This window comes from Adiantum capillus-veneris, chromosome 20 (assembly GCF_014529385.1).
Source record: "Adiantum capillus-veneris isolate H3 chromosome 20, ASM1452938v2, whole genome shotgun sequence".
Taxonomy (NCBI): domain Eukaryota; kingdom Viridiplantae; phylum Streptophyta; class Polypodiopsida; order Polypodiales; family Pteridaceae; genus Adiantum; species Adiantum capillus-veneris.
The window spans coordinates 27268584-27289458 of record NC_140950.1 but is presented as its reverse complement, the minus strand read 5'-3'; positions in this window follow the sequence as shown (position 1 = coordinate 27289458).

The window sequence follows — 20875 nt, the reverse complement described above, 5'->3', positions numbered from 1 at the left end:
TGATATCATCCCACTATGGAGGAATGGAAACATCAATCTCAAACAGTTGGTTAGTCACCCCATGGCCAATGACATAGTGCTCAGCCACAAAACGAGCATCTAGCATATGAGTCTCGTGAAACGTCTGCATGGAAGAACTAGGTCCTCGATCCCAGGCAGCCCGATTCAAATGTGTCCTCTCCCTTAGTTGATGTGGGGGATCAACCAAGATAGTAGCTTCTTGTTGGATGTTACATTTCTGGGGTTAATTCCCTCATGGGAAAAAGTTTGCTCCATCATGGGAAGAAGATTCACCCCGGGAAAAGCCTTGGGGACTCCCAGTTTCCCACTTGAGAATGCGGGAATATTAATCCCTTTTAGACTTTCCCAATTGCATATGTCTTCCCACATTGATCTAAATAAATCCCAAGAGGGAAAAACCTATTTCCCCTTGGGAATGTTTTATTCCCACAAAGGATCAATTAAGGGAATTTGGCATTTAGCGGGATAAAACATGGGAATGTGGTATCCCATATGGTGATTTCAAGTGGGAAAAGACTAAAAGTTTCTTGTGGAAGCTGCTCTGTATTAGCTGGAAAGGCAGGGCGAAGAATGATTTGTTGATCTCCCAGAATAACGTCGGCAAAGCCAGCTAGGCAAGGCTCCTCTAAGTCTGCTAGTGAGCTCCTTGCAAGAACGTCTGACAAATAATCAAACTGCAATGCACGGGAATTTAAGAAACAATTACAGAAAATACAAGGCAAGCAATTCTACCCAGATCAGCAGTACTCTAACCTGCAAGCGACGTGAAATTGCCCGACGTTGCTTCTTCAAAAACCTTCTTCTTCCCGGGCCGATACGGGGAGCTTTGTGAGATCGAGCGATTCTAAGGAAGAATGTGTCACGCCAATGCACGACCGGCGTGTTTAATTGGTTGCTCGTACCTCCTCCATGGTTAATGAGCAGTTCTCGTCATTATATAGCCTTTGAAGCCATTATATAAGGGAGGGTACACTCCGCTATTTGAAAATGGGAGGGCGGGTACCCAAAATATGGCGATTTGTTTCAAAGTGGCGGGTTGGGAACATAGGCATGCTTTACATTTCACATTTTCGCTGATGGAAAAATAAAATGCATGCTTTATTATTGGACACGGGAAGTAACGTAGTTGCCACCATATATGGGCAACCTAGATTGAATTGCCACTGGCCTAGTAAGCCTTCTTTTGGAAGTGCATAAAGTCTAGCGTGCCCATTAATTTCCTTGTTGTAAACTTCTCATTGGGATTTAAAACCAATATAGCGGGCGTTGCCCGGAGTGTGTACTAACCAGCCTAAAGTTAATTTGGGGAACCAAAAATATACTCAATCACTCCTAGCAACCTCTAACTGTCTTTCAAATAAACTACAAAGTATTCTTTTTTCATGGTTGCAAAAGATAGTAGCCTAGGAAAGTAGCCTAGGAAACACTATTTGGCACTGAGCAAGACCATACAGGATATAGGGATCAACTATGCTTCATTATATAAGCTCTTTCAAACAAGAGAATTACGGCTCAAGGCATGCACATAAAGCTAACAACTTTGCAGTAAATTTGATGTGGCATGTGGAAGCAGTAAGAAAATTGTTGATGGCCTGCCCTTATCCCTTATATTCCTAGAACCATATCAATGCAATCAATGGGGCCAAAAATAATTACCCACTAGCAATGTTGCATACACACAATTTTAAAATATAAGGTCATGTGGACATCCAAGCATATGCGAGACAGTCGAAACTAGCTTTCTTGACAGCTTTGTTTTATGTGTAGATGGAGAGCTTATGGATGCCAATTCCCAAAGAGAACCGTCAAATATGGGATATACACAAGTCAAGTTTTCAAGTCATCTTCATATTGCTTTGTTCTACCAGTAATGAAACCATGCACCAAGGCACCCTTCTCTCATCTTTTGTGCCTAGCTACACAATATAGATATAGCCTCTCATAAAAACTAACTTCTCACATGTTGGGTTTGGATGTTGGTCATGCATTAAGTCTACCTACTGAACACTTGCACGTTTAACAATTGAAAACCATGGAGTACAGCTAGATGGCCATGCCATCCATATCATCGTGAGTTATATACTATGCCGCCAAACAAAAAGATGCCTTAGAATAAGCATTTAGAGTACACACATGCTCACACAAGGGGGCATGCCTAGAGATTGCCCCATGCCACTATTATAAAGATCTGTGAAAAAGGTGTGAATCTCTATCTCCGTAAGACATGGCTCTTCATGTGCATGACTCTTGCTTCTCCATTATCGATGTGACCCTCGATCAAGTGCTTACATTTTAATCTGATCATATTTTAGCCTTAAATAAATGTGTCAAAGTAGAGCATGTCCCCATGTGGACTAGGTTGTTGATTTCTAGTGTATGTTAGCCTTCCTAGAGGTTATATGATTCATGTCATGCACAAATGCTAGTCCCACATGGCTACCAGGAATTAATGTGCATGTGCATGTGCATGTTCTTTGCCATTACCCTCTTAGTATCAAGTACATCACAAATTAACTTTCAATAATTAGAACATGCCTTGCTTATTGTGAGCTTACTTTGACAAGAAAAATTACATAATATTGCTCACCTTCGCTTGCTTCATGGCCACGCTATGGAAACTAGTCAATAACTTTATGATCGATCATTACTATTATAGAATAAGCTAAAGTAAGTATAACAAAAGCTAATGGAATTTTGTGGAGATGGATGATGGGTGCCATCAAATAGTGTAATTTTGCAAAAATATAGAATATATTTACAAAGCTTTCCGTTTAAAGTTCACTTCGAGGGATTTGTGTACGTTTGTGAAAATGATTATTCTCAAACACTAGTACACCCATGCTCACACAAGGGGGAATGCCTGGAGATTGCCTGAGATGTCTTTGTTGATTCATGTCGAGATTGTAAACTTGCTTTGCCTATCCTAAGTGTAGCTTTTTTGAGGTCCACCTTAAAGAAATCATCTTTATGACATGCGTTCAAGGAATATTTTAAGAGCCCCTCTCCACACATACCTTCTCATGAATCAAACAAGCCCCTTTTGCTTTACCTAGTTTGTAACTTTTCTCCAAATTGACATTTTTTAACCCCTTCTATAAATTTAGTTAAATAAATCCTAAAAGTTTGTAAACCGCTTTTTTGATGAAATCAGTTGACACGGTTACGTCTACATAATTTTGGCAGTCTTTGTTAAAAGGTATGCAGAAGCAAATTGAAGCAAATGTATGCAGAAGGATTGATCAAACACTAGATTATGATTATGTAATATTTGCATGCAGCTACGTGTTGGTTTCAAAGTAAATTAGTAGGCATCTTATTGAGGGAAAGTGTCATAGAGCCCAAAGACCTAACTGAGCTCATGAACAACAAAAACAAGCACAACATTCCCAACCCTCGTGCATTAAGCCTACCTACCAACCATCTTCAAGTTTGCTAATAGAGAATTATGGAGTACATGTAATGGAAATGGCCTATGAACTTTGAGAATAGCAAAATTAAGAGAATTAGAGTGAGCATTTTTGTGAGATTACTTTGAGAACTTGGAGGGTGAACTTAATGGATGGTAGCAACATAAACATAGTACTTAATTAACTTGGCATAAATAATACTTTTGCAAGAGAGAAATTATTAGAGAACATGACAATAGATGAGGATCGGATTTACTTGGAGCCGGTCCCCCTTCCAAAAGGCGTTTGTATTATAGATTCTTCCATCAAGAGAGACTTTGTTACAATACAATCTTTGTGTTCCTTGTGACCTTGGTGATGCTATGAAGATGGAAAGCTTTATGCATCACAAGCTTAACATAAACTTTGCAAAAAGCATTATCTCCCAAGCCTCAGTCCCAAGGCCTCAAACACCTTCGAAGGTGAAGAAAGCTAGCGGGGAATGAGGGTAGAAAAGAGGAAGAAGAAACATTCCATAGGAGAAAGAAATAGTTCCTCACTGATCACTCTTCTTACTTAAAATAGCATAATAGCATAGTAATGAAGATGAAGAAGATGGCAAGCTTAAGCATTGAAGCATGGCTCTTGGTTGGATTTGCATTCCATAGCCAAGAGTGTTGGTGTAGGCTCTCCACTTCTTCAACAAAATTGGAGAAGGAGATGGAGCTCTTGCATTTTGCACTCCACTCCACACAATGAGAGAATGTGTGTGTGTGTGTGTGTGTGGGAGAGTATACCCCCCCTCTCATGCTTGGTCCACCTGTCTCTCTCTCTCTCTCTCTCTCTCTCTCTCTCTCTCTCTCTCGTATTATTTTGTTATTTCATTTGGACATGTGTCCTCTTTTTCCTCTTTGAGAGAAAGAACTTCATTATTTATTTTTATGTATCTAAATTCTCATTGGACCCCTTTAAAACCTATCCGATAGCATTTAAACACATCATGAGGGCCACATGTGGAGGATCATTTGTACATGTGTCTTTTATGCTTATTAAGTCATTTGGCTGAATGGAATACTTCAAGGACTTAATCAATCAAGCAAGGAATGTTCATGGATCTTGATAGTTATCTTTGAATTGAATTCTTCAAAAACTTTAGTCATTTAAGCATGTGAGAAACACCTCGAACTTTTGGGTAAGGTTCCCACTAACACTTAGCAAGCCAATAAGCACCTCATGCTTGGGTAGGATTCCCATCTCAAGGTCAGCCCTAGCTTGCCTAAGGCCAAAGGACTTTTGAACACTAACTTTTTGAGGTCTTTAATGAAGATAACCCTATAGTCTTTAAGCTCCATTAGGTAGCATTGCACTTTAACATACCATCTCTCATTTGGACCCCTTATAACCTTGGCCCCGTGTTGGGACATATCCATAAACACATGTCTATATTCTAGCCCTTGTTCCCATTTATTCTCCCACATTGAATGATCAGCTTAATATGAGAAAGTCGTTTGGGTTGGTTAGATATTAGATTTTATGACATTACCTCGCTCTTGAAATCATAGTCGTCCTGAACTATGAGGTAGAAGAGATAAAGTCTTAGTCATTAGTCTACGTTTCTTAGCAAGTAGAGGTTCCCTTTCTACCCTACGATATCATTCCAGAATGGATGACTAGTCCATTTGGTGCTTGGGAGACGTGGATGCTGCAAGCATGTCTGCTCTTTAGTCCATATCATATTCCCAAAGTAGAGTGACAAATTCTACTTGGTGTTTGAGTGACGTCGTCATCGCAAACATGATTCTAAGCATGCATACTATTTAAGTTTGTGCACAAAAGAGTATTAGTCTTATAAGACAAAAACATTGTTCATTAGGAAAGCATTTACATTTGCTTACTCTAGTGCATCATTGTAAATATTGACAAGGTTCATACTATCCTTAAGTTGTATTCCTTGCATCCATCTAGCATCTTCAAATGGATAAGTTTTGAACTTAATAAGATACCGTTGGATAATCTTACCATGCCGTAGTACCTTGTCTTCATGCTGAAGGATAGCTTTGGATTGCAGCACCTCTTCTTGGTCTTCGATTTTTGGAGGGTCTTCAATAATTGGTTCTATTGGTGGCTCTCCTTTGTAGGGCTTAAGTAGGCTCACATGAAAATAATTGTGTATGAGCCAATGGTTTGGCAACTTGAGTTGATAAGCCATGTCATTGAATGGCTTCAAGATTTGAAAAGGACCATGGTATCTTTTTGCTAATTTAGCATAACATTTTTGATGGCCCGTATGATTTTTGCCCGTCGTTTGCCTCAATTGAGCCTTGGGAACCCTAAGTAAGACCCAATCATTTTCTTTGAATGTTAAGGCCCTTCTGTGCTTGTCAGCGGCAGCTTTTTGCCTTTGTTGAGACATGGATATGGCTAGAATCACGTTAATGTGTCACTGAATATGTTGTTCCGGACAGTGCTAGTTACTTGTGCTTATTAGCATATACTAAAAACGGATGGGCAAGTCCTTTGAATTTCAAATTTTCCATAAAAAATTTATTTTCCCTCCTCATGTGCTTTTGTTTTCAGTTACTGAAGACGACGTGGGGACTCTCTCTCTCTCTCTCTCTCTCTCTCTCTCTCTCTCTCTCTCTCTCTCTCTCTCTCTCTCTCTCTCTCTCAGACTAGCAGGCGGTTTGTTGAGTCTCTCTCTCTCTCTCTCTCTCTCTCTCTCTCTCTCTCTCTCTCTCTCTCTCTCTCTCTCTCTCAGACTAGCAGGTGGTTTGCCGAGTCTTGCTCTCTTTCTCGTTCGTTCCTTGCACCGGGAATCCTGCCTGAGAGATTAGTTGTCAAAGCTAAGCTCTTTCTCTCGTTCTGACACAGATCTACAGAAATGGAGAACTAGTAGCCAACATTATTGCCACTAGCTCCAATGCTGGAAATGGAGCCATACTGTAATCTGATGGTAAGCAAATCTTATGTGTAGCCCACCCACTCCAAATGAAGTCATTGGTTTTGTTGGTCACATCTATAGTTTTGTGAGGGCATTCTTTCATAGTATGTGTGTATTACAACATCAAGTGTTGACAACTATACATTCAAGTGTGTTGCCAGCTGCTCAAAGGAAGTTTTTCCGCTGTTCTTTGGTCTGGTCCTCTATCTTAGGAGTAATGAGCCGACTTCCTTCAGGGTTTTGGCACACTTTGTACATACTATCGTCAATAATTAGACTGTTTTGGGGCCCAAAGTTGTAGTTCTTCCAAAACAATCCCAAATCCTTCAAGAATACAGGCTTATTATTTATTTGCCAAGGTTGGCCACTACAATGACCTTGTGTAAAAACACTTCTCAGCTTATCTCGCTGCTCTTTGAATATTGTTTCTAATATTGCATTCACTTTAGGTCCCATGATGGTGCTCCATATATACACACAGAAAAAACGGAGGCAACAATCCAAAAATTCGTGGTTGTCTTTGCGACAAAATACCAACCTCCTATCTTGTACATTGTACTTTATCATTTCCCCTGCATGTTTAGGGGGAATGTCACTGTGCATTGGCTTTACAACTTAAACAAGCATGCAATCTCAATCAAGAACCAAAGCGTACCCCTCGTCTAGCAATGGCTTCGGCACGCATATTGGGTCTGGCAGTGCATACCACTCAGCAAAAATAACTTCCCTCGAGGGATGAACATAACTGAAGTACTCATTTATTTTTGTTAAGCGTTTAAGATAGCTAGCCAGGTGCTTCTCAATCTCTTCTTTTTCTTTCTGTAGCTGTCTAGCCTTGGCAATAAGCCGCTTTCGTATGGTTTTGCATGCAAAGGCATAATTCAAATCATGCAGGGAAACTAGATGCAATTTCTCTTGCCCTGTGACACAAAAATGGTATCAAATAAAGACATCATAAAGGAAAAGAAAAAACTAATGAACTGTTGCACAGTAAAATAATATTGAAAAGAGTTTTTCCATTATAAATATCTAGAGAGATACATGCCATAGGATGTGGAGCTTGCTAACACTACATAAATTGGACACAATAGGGAACAGATCCAGCATAATTTCTTGCAAGCACATGAGCGAATGGCTTTCTTTTCACCTATGCTGCTTTCGTTTATGTCATCCAGGGTGCTCGGAGGGGCAGCACATTTCTCGTCCCCAGGTTCTTCCAGAATCTGTTCCAGGCCACCTTTTCTCTTTAATTTCACTTCGTTTACAAAACCCTGGAGGGGGGTGTCGTGTCAGGTTCGCATCTTGCATCATTGATACCTGTGTATTCCATTCACCCGTTAATTTTCATCGATACAATGATGATTGCTTGTATGCATAGTGTGACAAGTAGCATTCCATGTATGGTAGGCATCTATATCCTGTAGACATTCATATTGTCTATGCTAACTAGTATACAAAGTGTGCTAACCACCATGATCAATATGCTAACTAGCATACAAAATATGCTAACAAGGAAGTGTGAATATAGTGTATATGCTAACTAGTAGAGAATGTATGCTAATTAGCATATATAAAATGTTAATAGGAAAAATTGTGTGTATGTTAATGGTATGCTTATTATTGATGGTGTGCTAATTAGCATACATGCTATGTTAATCAGCATAAATGGTATGCTAATTAGCATACAAGTATGCTAGCATAGATGGTATGCTAACTAGAGGATAAGTTATGCTAATAAACATAACCTCTCTGACTATTAGCATACCATTTTTTCTGGTTAGCATATTGTGCATGCTAACTAAAATACACATTACGTTAACTAGCAAAGATGTATGCTAACTAGCATACAAATTATGCTAGCTAGCTCAAAATGTATGCTAACTAGCATAGAGGTATGCTAACAAGCATACACATTATGCTAGCTAGCAAAGAAGGTATGCTAACTAAACTTTGAATGCTTGTTAGCATGCACCAAATGCTAGCTAGCATACAAGGTATGCTAGTTAGCATATTGAGTATGCTAATTATTATACCTTTTTGTACGATTATCGTACTTGCATGCTAGCCATTATAAAAAAATTTCTAATTAGCATAAAAAGTATGCTAATTAGCATATTATACATGCTAATTAGCATAGCTTGTTAGCTAGTTAGCACACATGGATAACAAGGTATGCTAATTAGCATATTATATTAGCCATGTGCACTAATTAGCTTTTTAACATGTTGATTAGCATACTTTGTGTCTAACTGGGAAATTCTCTATGCTAGTTAGCATGCATAGTTTGTTAACTAGCATAGAAGGTATGCTCATTAGCATACACAGTATGCTAACTTGCATACAAAAAATGCCAACTAGTATTCACGATATGTTAGCTAGGATAACTATCTGTGCTAAGTAGCATACATAGTATGCTTACCACCATGACAATGTATAGCTTGTTAGCTAATTAGAACATTGTGCACTAATTAGATTTTTAACATATTGATTAGCATACTTTGTGTCTAACTGGGAAACTCTCTATGCTAGTTAGCATGCATAGTTTGTTAACTAGCATAGAAGGTATGCTCATTAGCATACACAGTATGCTAACTTGCATACAAAAAATGCCAACTAGTATTCACGATATGTTAGCTAGGATAACTATCTGTGCTAACTAGCATACATAGTATGCTTAACACCATGACAATGTATGCTAGATATATCCTATAGTATGCTAACTAGCATAACTAGGTTTGACAACTACCATACACAATATGCTAGACAGTATACCCACTAAGCTAACTAGCATACCTTCTATGCTAACTAGCATAACTAAGTTTGACAACTACCATACACAATATGCTAGACACCATACCCACTAAGCTAACTAGCATACCTTCTATGCTAACTAGCATACACAGGGCTAGTGTAGGAATCAAGGCTAAATAAATGTTCCTTAACATTATCTTACCAGAACTCTGTGTGATTGGAGGTCCTTGCCTTGTGACCTTGCCACACATTCAGTTGGTATCCTCTGCTGGCAGGTGGAAGCTCTACATTCGGTCCCTAGGGAGCATGCAATAACAAAGCAGATTAGGTGATAGGTATGCTCACATGGCATTTTGACCATTGCACTGATTTCGTGTACTTCTAGTGGTAGACCACAGCCAGTACACACATTGCTTGTTGTCCCATCGCGTACCCCTCCTATACACTCTGTAAAAGTGTCCATAGCTATCTTGCATAGGGCAGTGGGGAGAGAGAGAGAGAGAGAGTACCTGAGTCGTGATTCCCCTTCCCTGCATGCATGTACTTTGACATTGGGGATCATTGGGAATTAGAAGCATTCAATCTTTTGTAGGGCGGAGGAGAAGCAACAGAACCTTTGCCCCTCGACTTCCTTCTCGGTGGAGTACTGTCAAGATTGCTGTCGGAGGTGGATGGCTCCAGTGGTGAGCTATCCTCCAGTTGGGCTGACTGCTGGCCTCTGACTGCAGAGCTGCTTGCAGCTCGCAATTGCTTTTCTCCCTCTCTCTGACATGTGGCCCCTGCGCTGTGCTTCCCTCCATGATTCATGACTACACCACTACCTCAACATAACGACTGAGCTTAACTGTTAGAGATTTTAAAAATATTATGATTCATTTTTCAAAGTCTAAGTATTACACTTTGTATAGTTCATGATGGTGGCCCACACACTTGCAAAAACATGACTGTCCTATCCATGTGTTATGCTTACAAGATGTGCTTGTTGGCATATGCTAACTAGCACAAAAAGCGCGACACATTAACATGATTTCACGGTCAAGCTTAGCCAGATTGTTTCTAATGCATTGCAGTCAGGGATAATCCATGCTTCATCTGCCATTATTGTGGGCTTCCTTGCAAGACCGCTTAGTGGCAAATAAAGGTCCTTTTGGTAGAGATAATCTTCAATTTGCATCTTCTAATGTTGGTAGTTCTTGTCGTTGAAATTCTTAATCTTGAGCTTCCCTTTCTCCATCATCCCACTCAATTCAAGGAATCCTTTTTTTCATATACTTTAGCTACAAGAAAACCTTTCTCTAATACCATTTGTTAGGAAATAGGATGTAGCTAAGTAGATATTAGAGTAGTTTAATCAATGGAGAGAGATAATTTTCACACATGAGAGTTTATATAGAGAGAGAGAGAGCACAATATACGTGGTTCACCCAATGTGGGCTACATCCACAAGAAAGCGGCCACTCAATGGCTTTAGTACTTCAAACAAGAAGTAGGTTACAAAGGGATTATACCCTTTATAGAGCTCCCACCTTGCTTCACTCTCACCAACTCACATCAACTTCACAATGCACCACGTTACATTTTGTGTGTAGAATAGGCCTCCTTTTATAGGCCAAAAGGCTTGCCCTCTCTCATGAGAGGCAGTCACGTGTAGCTGCCCTTGTGTAGACAAGTCCAAGTTGACTTCCAATGCACCCATGTGTGGCCGCCCTTGAGAAGACAAGTCCGCCTTGAAATCGGCCACCAGCCATTGAATTTGGACACATACTTTCGACCATCCGCCAACCGATCGATCGATTTTTGACCACTTTTTGGCCGCCGTCCGGCCATAATATTCCAACGAAAAGGAATAATTTGTCGAAGCCAGTCTCAACAAAAGCTCAGGATTGGCAATGAATTTTTGGTTTTTGGGTGAGTGATTTTTCTTGAGGTACGATGGCTTCTCCTCATAACAAGGGCCTTACAAATGTGCATTTTTAATACAAAAAATTACAAGGGGTAAATCAGGCTCCATACTTAACACAAGTCACGCAGGTTGTATAGTGCTCTTTTGACATTGAAACTATAACTTGATTTGTTCCAAATGTGCATCAATGTCAAAGAAATTTATCATTTGGCTGGGCAGAAGTGGTTCAAATTCAAAAGGATTTGGGGACGAGTGTCTCCATAACCAAGACTATAAGTTGACCAAATCTTATGTCAAAATAGGGCCAAACATGGATCGTGATCCATGTACCTCATCATGGTTTTGGGCTGAAATTTTACAAGTGGGTAACTGATACAAATTGAAACACCTTTCCCAAAAGAACCATTGGCAAAAAAATTTACAAAGAGGTGAAAACGATAAAAAATAGTTGATAGTCAAAAATCACCAGAAAAAACTTGAGAGTTTACTTTTGCCTAACAAAAACTAGTTCAAATCCAAAACCTTTGATACCCTAACATCCAGTAAACATGATGATCCTAATGGTATCAACAAAAGGCAAGTTGGCTTCTGCACATGAATCGCGATCCATGTACCTTTTCTTGAAATTCTCAACAAGAATTGGACCAGTGAGGAGCTTAAACCATTTTGAGCAAAAGCTCCCAAAGCAAGGAAGTGAAAAGAAATCTTGAAAGGGGTCAAAAAGGGCAAAATCGGTTCAAATAAAAAAGGACCAAAATAGGGCTAGGGTTTGACTTTTGTCCACCCTACATTAGGAAGGGAATGGGGTATAGGAGGGCCTCTTTATTTGGCAGTTTAAGAAAATGCTTAAAGTGTAATCCAAGTTTGACCAAGCCTAAAAGAGAGGGCAAGAAGGCCTATGCTGAGGTTTTTAAAAATACCATTTGTATATTTTATATTTTCAAAATAGACTATTTTAACCCAAAAGAGAGGTGGGTAACTGAATTTTGGAAATGTCTTTTCCCCATCTATCTCCTCTCTCTCTATAACATATAAAACACTCACTCTCACTTAGTTCTCATTAAAAGAAGCACTTTTCAGCTTCCCCTACCAAAAAAGAAGATTTTTCATATTCTCTCATTGCATTATCTCTCTAAAATGTGAGCCAACTCTTTCTCTTTCCCCCCCTTTTCTCTCTTGTCACTTCCACCTCCCAATCATCAAGAGGATATTCTATGCTGTCTACATCTGACAAAAATTCCAGATCCTCCAAGGTTGCAGATCTACTCTCTCTCCCACTCTCTTCCTTTATCTCTCTCTCTCTCTCTCTCTCTCTCTCTCTCTCTCATTCTTCTCCCACTCCAGCTTCAGGTGAGAGCAATGGAGAACTCCATTACCTCTGTGTGCAGCTGTATTTATCTCTCTAAAGCTCTCATTATCAACAGTTTGAATTCAAAGGAGATTGAGCTACACTCCCTCTCTTTCTTCCCTCCACAACATAATCCTTTTCTACTATCTCTGAGTACCTTCCACTTTTTCCCTCCATAGACAGCTTTCCCTGCTTGCAGCAGTCACCATTACACATTCTCTCTCTCTATTTTGCTTGATTAGCTAGCAAACATGTTGTTCAATTTCCCTCCACTGCAAGACATTACTCATAGGCCAAAACAATATCGATTAAATGCTGATTTGGAGCAAGAGTGCACTACTGTGCAACTTGGCACATCGAATCCCAATGCTGCAGATCAGCTAAGCATTGGGTGCAAGGCAATCAACTTATGGGTTGATGGCCACATTTCCCCAGGTGACCCAATGACTAATGCAACACTACCCTTTCGTAATGTCACTGAAGTTTGCGTTTTATTGGAGATGGAAGAGACGGACTGTTTGGCTATTGCTAGAGATTGCATTCAGCTTATGTCAATGAAAGGGAAGCAAGTGAACATCTCTTGGCTGCCTATTCATCATTGCAAGAGAAGTCTGTGAAAGATCTATAGAAAGTTAGAGAGGAAGCCAACAAGAAGATGAAGCAACTGAATGATGAGATGGCAAATCTCAATGAAAAAGTAAAGCAACAAAAAAAGAGTAGGAATGTCGACTAGACAATTATGTTCAACTACAACATACTTCACAAAATATGCATCGGTGAATCAATCATCTCACACACATTCCCCTCGGCTACCACATTCATAAGCGCAAGAGACAAGTGATGTCCTTGTTATCCTCAAGTGGTGGAGATCGAAAAAAACGTATCCATCAAACTTAGTAAGAATATTGATGCAAGATTCTGATTTCCTACATGTTCTGCAGGTTGGTATAATGGTAATTCAATATGCAGAAACTTGGCTCGAATTATGATGGGAATCGATCCCAATGCTCAAATCATCAAGCCAAAGGAGTTGGTTGAGCTACTAGATGATCCATCCAGCACTGGCATTGCTAATGTTTTGCGGCAGAAGTATTTTAGTGAGCTAAAGAGAAATCCGTCGCCTCAAGAGATGATGGAGGTGTGTGACAGTGCAGGAACAAGGTTTCAAGGCCTATGAAGCTTTGTATAGAAGTGTCACACTTGGTCATCGGACAAAAGGTTTGTATCGGTTTTTGCCAATGCCTTACAGTGTTAGTGTTGCAAAAAAGTGCACCAATAATGATGTTGCAAGCTTGTTGGGAGGATTTCAGTATGTGGAGGATGACATGCCATTAGAAGACAACAAATTCTTCCGCTACAACGTCGAGTTCAACAACGTGTATGTTGACTTGCTGAAGCTCTAAGAGTCAGTGATAAGATTTTATGGGTTGACACAAGAAGAGTGTGATGGGAAAGTGATATTTGTTATGAAGCTTGATGAGTGCCAAGTTGTTAAAGGTCAACAGCTTGAAAGGGTAAGTGTTACGTTGATGAGCAGGGCCTTGGTGGGTGTCGATGTGGAGCTAAATGCCAATGAGAAGGAAAACACTTGTTTAGGTGTTCAGTTAGAGAAAAATATTTGGTGGCTGGCAGCTTTTCATCTCCCACATGAGACACATGAGACTCTAAAATGGTATTTCAATCACACCACAATCGTTGATGTCATTTGACAACACCAAGAAGGACAAAGATTGCATGTTTCAGGTCCAAGTTGAGTGGCATTTGGCAGGAGACTTGAAAACACTCAAGTGTAAGTCATTGTGCAAGCAAGGTGCAATGACCCTCTTTCCATGCATTTATTGCTGCCACAGTAAAGTCTCAATGGGAATTCAGGGCAAGGGTGCAAAGGCCAGCAAGTTGAAAGGTGGTAAGGGTAAGGGAGGCAAAGTTACAGTCAACTCTGCAAAAGGTGTACCCACTACACAAGCAGTGGGTAAAGCACTACAACAATGGTTTCAAGGTATCCTCAGTTGTGACCAGCAAGTACCTCCTAATCGAAACATGGATGATCCAAATTGGGATCCTATTCTTTCAATATCACTGATAAATGTGCATGTGTGCATCCTTCATGCCCGTCTACGAATTCTTGACAAGTTGCTTATGCTCCATATTAATTACGCTTGGAAATATGGAGGCCATAGAAAGAAGAGAAGAGTGTATACGAGAACTAGAATCTATTCTATCGAGCGTTGGTCTACATGGGGGCGCAGTTGAGCTATCAAAAGACAAGAAGGCATCTGGAAGTACACAAGATCGCCCTAATAAAGTTTGTATGGGTGGTAGTAAAGCTAGATATTTGCTTTCAAACTATTCAGACTCCCAAAGTCCCAATGAGTTTCAGTTGTGGAAAAGGTGTGTGACATTACCACCTACAAAGGTAATGATGCGGCCCTAGGAATTACGCATGTTCATGTGTGGCAGTCTACTGATGATATTTTTCATCTTCTCAAAAGGCAAAGCTAACCGATGATGAGATATCTGCTCTAAAGTTTGTAATCAATAGTTTTACAGCACAAATGGTGGATGCTTGGGGGGAGACACACATAACACATTACATGGTGTGTTGAACATTTGATTTTCTCAATCGAAATACATTTATCTGTAAAACTAAAATTTGTTTTGTTTTCAACACATTCTTTTTGCACAAAGTGCATTTTTTCTCAACACTTATGTCTCATTAGGCATTTGGAGCAGCCAAGGAATGGAGCGCTCACACTATCAAGCAAAAGCAGTGTATTTTAACAATACACGACATGGAGGTGGAAGAAAAAAGAGCAAAGCCCTCCATGAGATGTTCGATTGGTTCTACAGAGTTTTAGCAGGGAGAGAGAGAAAGAAGACAAGAGAACAAAGAAGTTTTAAATGTAGAATAGGAAAAGTGGTTAGCTTGAGGCAATCACAATCATATCATGCTTTGAGTGCAAAAGATCGATTCCGATGCTGCCTGGAGACAAGGCGCGACATGATGGTAGGCGTGGGTGGAAATTTAATTTTCTTTTGACACTAACCATTTCTATTGTAAACATGCATTGTCATGCAAAGTGATTTGTAAAGGCGACAATTATAGTCTGATGGATCAAGTTTGGTCTATTTTGGAGTCTTTTTTAATTTTGAGTGATTTTATTGAGTCTTTAAAAAAAAGAAAAAGTTTAAGTACTATATAAGTCAAAACTCACAACTTAAAGTTCATTTCTTGTTTGCACATTTTAGAAGATCCTCGCAAGCCCAAACGTACACGCACTCATATCTTACACAACATGGGCGATACACAAGAGCACACCACCATGCACAACCATGACACCACTGCCACTGACAACACTAAAAATCCGCAGCCAGCATCTCATACAGAATCCATCGATTCAAATCCACATCCTCAACCACAAGAACCAGCTGCAAACACCCAACCGCTCTCCCAACCTTTGACTACAGAGGACCAGAACACCATGCGACATATTTTTTGTGATCTCGAGCCACTACAGCATGCGAATTGCACACCTCTACTGGATCTCGGACCATTTGCAGCTCTTAATAGACCAACACAAGAAACAAGACTTGGAGCTCAAGCAATGGCAATGCCAGAAGCTCAAGAAACGGCTACACTTGAAGCTCAACCAACTGCAACTATGCCACGAAACTTTTGTTGGAATTAGGGTTGCACAGAAATGCACACAGCTTGGAGAAGATGAAGGAGGCTCAAGGCACACAATAGAGAGTGTGTTACTTAGTGTGCAATGGAAAGATAGATAGCCCTAGAGTGATGGGCATATATACAATGCACGGGGGGAAAAACCTCTCAAAGAGGAAAAAAATGCTTCGACGGTCCTAGTGTGTTCACACACATCACTACCACATGTATATGGTAACAAATCTCCCCTGGAGTGATGCGGTGAACGAGAGTTTTCACATGAGTAAAGGGAAGTGCCACAAAGGGGAGTAAGCCCAAAGCTTTGCGGAAAGCTTCAAGCTTCTCACGAGACAATGCCTTTGTGAAAAGATCTGCAAGGTTGTCCTGTGTTGGCGCATAAGCCAAGCTGTTCTCTCCTGCTGAGAGCCTCTCCCTGACATAGTGGTAATGCACCTCAATGTGCTTTGTGCGAGCTTGAAAAACTAGGTTCCTTGCAACTGCCAATGCGCTCTGACTGTCAGTGTAGATAGTTTTGGCAGTGTCCTATGCAACACCCAAATCAGCCATAAGGCGTCTGAGCCATACACACTCAACCGTAGCTGTGAAGACTGCCCTGTACTCAGCCTCACAACTCAAAGTGGCCACAGTAGGTTGCTTCTTGCTCAACCATGATATACATGAACTGCCAAGCATGAAACAAAAACCACTTGTGGACACTCGCGTGTCAAAACAACCAGCCCAATCTGTGTCCAAAAAAGCATGTAAGTCTAACGGAAATGATCCCCCCTTGGGATAAAACAAGCCAAGATGTAAAGTGCCACTAAGGTACCAAAAAATCCTCTTGACAGCCTGCCAATGCTTAGACCCTAGGCTATGCATAAATCTATTGATCTGTGAGACTGCAAACTAAATATCTGGCCTCGTGTTGCATACATAAATGAGGCAGCCAACAGCAGTTTGGTAAAGAGTGACATCAGTAGGATCACCAGCATCATGCACTCAACTTCAAACCAGTTTCCATGTGAGTGGCAATAGGTTTGCAATCCTCAAGTCCAAACTTACATAGCAATGTCTCTATGTAACTTTTCTGACACAAGGCAATACCACCATCACACTGCTTAAACTGTATACCCAAGTAATGATGCAACAGCTCCAAATCTTTCATCTTGAAAGTAGCATTCAAATCAGGCTTCAATTCAGCAATATGTCTCTCATTTGGTCCAGTGATCAACAAATCATCTACATAAAGAACCACAATGAGAAGTACATCACCCTCACGCTTTACATACAATGTGCGTTCTGTTGGACTGTTACGAAAGCCTCATCTAACCAAATGAGTGTCAGCTTTCTCATACCAAGCATGAGGAGATTGCTACAAAGCCTTCTTACATCTGCACACTTTGTCCTCTTGTCCTTTTATGACAAAACCGCGAGGCTGCGACATAAACTTCCTCAAATATGTCACCATTCAAGAAAGCAGTACCAATGTCTGATGTAAATCCCAACCAAAATGAGCTGCCAATGCACATAGAAAACACAGAGTAGTCATACGACAAGTGGGAGCAAAAGTCTCTTCATAATCTATGCCTTTTTGGTGTGCATAACCCTTTGCAACAATTCGAGCCTTATGGCGATCGATCTCACCATTTGGCTTGTGTTTCAACTTGTAAACCCACTTCGTACCAATGGCCTTTTTGCCAGGAGGCAAATCACATAAAGTCCATGTGTCATTTTCTATAAGTGCATCATATTCTGATTGCATGGCATCCATTCAATTTTCTGAATTTTGTGCTTTGTCAAAAGACAGAGGCTCCTCAACATCATGTAAGCTAGATACAGCCAAAGCATAACAATCCGATGCATAAGATGCATGGCAAGAGCCTGAACGAGTACGACTAGACAAAGGTGCATCCAATTTACTCTCACGCAAAGTGTGCACCAGCCATTTTGGCATACCTCTAGCCTGCTCATTTTCAACCCTTTCCTCATCAAGTACATCATGTACATCTGCATCAGTAATAGGCTGATCTGTAACATTTTTAGAAACCCCCACAGGCTGTACAATACCAAGAACTGAAACGGACTTTGAGAGAGATATGGACTACTGAAGAAGATAGTGATGGTAAAGGGGAGTTAGAAAAGGGGAACATGAACGTACCAGCACACTATTGGAAATTTACTATCCAGGACAGAAAAATCATCATGACACCACTAGTCAAGGAAAGAACCAACCAAGAATCTTACGATGGGCCTGAAAATGCAAAAAAGATAGACCTCGCAGAACCAGGTGAAAAGCCTCAGCCGGTCTATATAGCTAACGATTTAGAGCTTGAGGAGGAAGAACAGCTAACACAACTTCTCAAGAAGTATAAAGATGTGTTCGCTTGGTCATATAAAGACCTCAAAGGAGTTGATCCATTAATATGCCAACATACAATTCCTTTGAAATCAGATGCAAAACCTAGCAAACAACGTCCTTATACATATAATGACACATTTGCTAAACGAATCAAAGAAGAGATTGATAAACTGATGGATGCTGAATTCATCTATGAGATTGAACGTACAGATTGGGTGTCACCCATTGTGGTAGTTCCCAAAAAGAATGGAAAACTGTGAGTGTGTAAACCTCAAGAAGGTGAATGCAGCAACCATAAGGGATAATTATCCCTTGCCAATCACAGAACATGTACTTGAGCGAGTGGCCGGGAAACGGGCTTATTCCTTTCTAGATGGGTTTTCAGGCTCAACCAACTGGCAATAGAAAGGGAGGATCACACAAAATAGCGTTTGCCATAGAATGGGAGATTTATGCGTATCGAGTTATGCCATTTGGTTTAACTAATGCACCAGCCACTTTCCAAAGGTTAATGACTCACGCATTCAAGGAATACCTAAGAAAATTCTTAGAAATTTACATAGATGACCTGTGTGTACACTCTCTTCTACGAGAGGAACATATTGACCATTTGCAAAAAGTCTTTGAAAAGTGCAGGACATATCGAATCTGTCTTAATCCGAAAAAGTGTGTATTTATGGTTAAGCAAGGACGAATCTTAGGACTCATTGTCTCAAGAAATGGCATAACCACAGACCTAAACAAAGTCAAAGTCATTGTAGACCTACCCAGGCCTACTAATGCGAAACAAGTGCAATCCTTCATGGGACACTACGGATATTATCGAAGATTCATATACATGTATGCGGTTATCGCACAACCTCTGTATCGGTTGCTAGTCAATTTCGAGTGGACTGAAGAGTGTGAGACCTCATTCCAAAAGCTGAAGGAAAACCTTATATCAACACCTGTACTAAAGGCACCAGATTGGGAAAAGATATTCCATGTGCACATTGATGCTTCAACATATGCCATTGGAAGTATTCTAGCTCAACCTGGAGACGGAACAATGGATTTTCCGGTTTGCTATGCGAACCGACAGTTAAACAGTGCAGAAAAGAACTACACAACCACCGAGAGGGAAGGATTAGGAATGATTTATGCTGTAAAGAAATTTAGGCATTATCTACTTGCAAACAAATTTGTGTTCTTTACAGATCATCAAGCTCTTTTGTACCTAGTAAATAAACCTTGCAATACAGGGAGAATCGTACGCTGGTTTATTATATTGCTAGAATTTGACTTCACAGTGGTGGTCAAAAAGGGTAAAACCCATCTGCGAGCAGATCATCTTTCAAGAATACACAACGGGGAAGCTCCAGAAGGGGTAGATGATGACATACCTGATGCTTATCTTTTCCACATTGAAATGGTACCCAAATGGTCTCAGAAAATAGTTAGCATTCTCTCCGTCGGACATGAGTTTGATAATACGGAGTGCAAATCCAAACAACAAATAATTCGACAAACAAAGAACTTCCAGTTGATAGCAGGACGGTTGTATCATCTTGAATCTGACCTAATCCTACGATTATGTATAAATTTGAAAGAATTCGAGTGCTACCTTGAAGAGGCACATGTCCAGGGTTATGCATTTCATTGTTCAACAGTGAAGACACACCAGAGACTGAAACAGTTAGGGGTTTATTGGCCAACTATGTATGCGGACACACATACTTATGTTACCAATTGTACTATATGTAGTGCCAAACGACCAGTGGATCATGCAACTTTGTTTCAGGTAAACATAGCACCTGCATGGAGTCAATATATCATTGAATTCTTAACCACCAAGACGTTCCCTGAGAACGTAACAAGAGCACGGGAAAAAGATATAGAGCTGGAAGCTCGTGACTTTCAGTTAATTGGGAACCAACTCTATAAGCGGGGAAAGGACAATCAACTTAGAATCTGTGCAAGTGAAAGCGAATACCTCCTGATTCTAGAACATGCACATAGCGGAATAAGTGGAGGCCATTTTTCGGGCGATAAGACGGCAAAAATTGTCTTAACTGCAGGAATTTGGTCGCATACATTGCACATGGATGCTGAAGAGTTTGTAAAGCGTTGTGACGCATGTCAACGCACCAAGATGCCAATAAAAAAAGATGAGATGCCATTATGGCCAATGATGGGAGCAAGAGCATTTGCAAAATGAGGCATTGACTTTGTGGGACCTATATCACCCCCTGCATATCGCACCCATACCCAATATATCATTGTGGCTACGGACTATCTCACAAAATGGGTCGAAGCCAAATCAACACAAAAAGCTGATGCACGCACCGAATGTTTTTGTACGTTACGGGTTACCAATTGAAATTGTCAGTGACCGTGGAATACATTTTCTTTGCTAGAGGAATTCATGGTCATACATAGGAAATCCGCACCATACCATCCATAGGCCAATGGGCAAGCTGAGGCCACTAATGAAACACTATGTACGGTTCTCACTAAAATAGT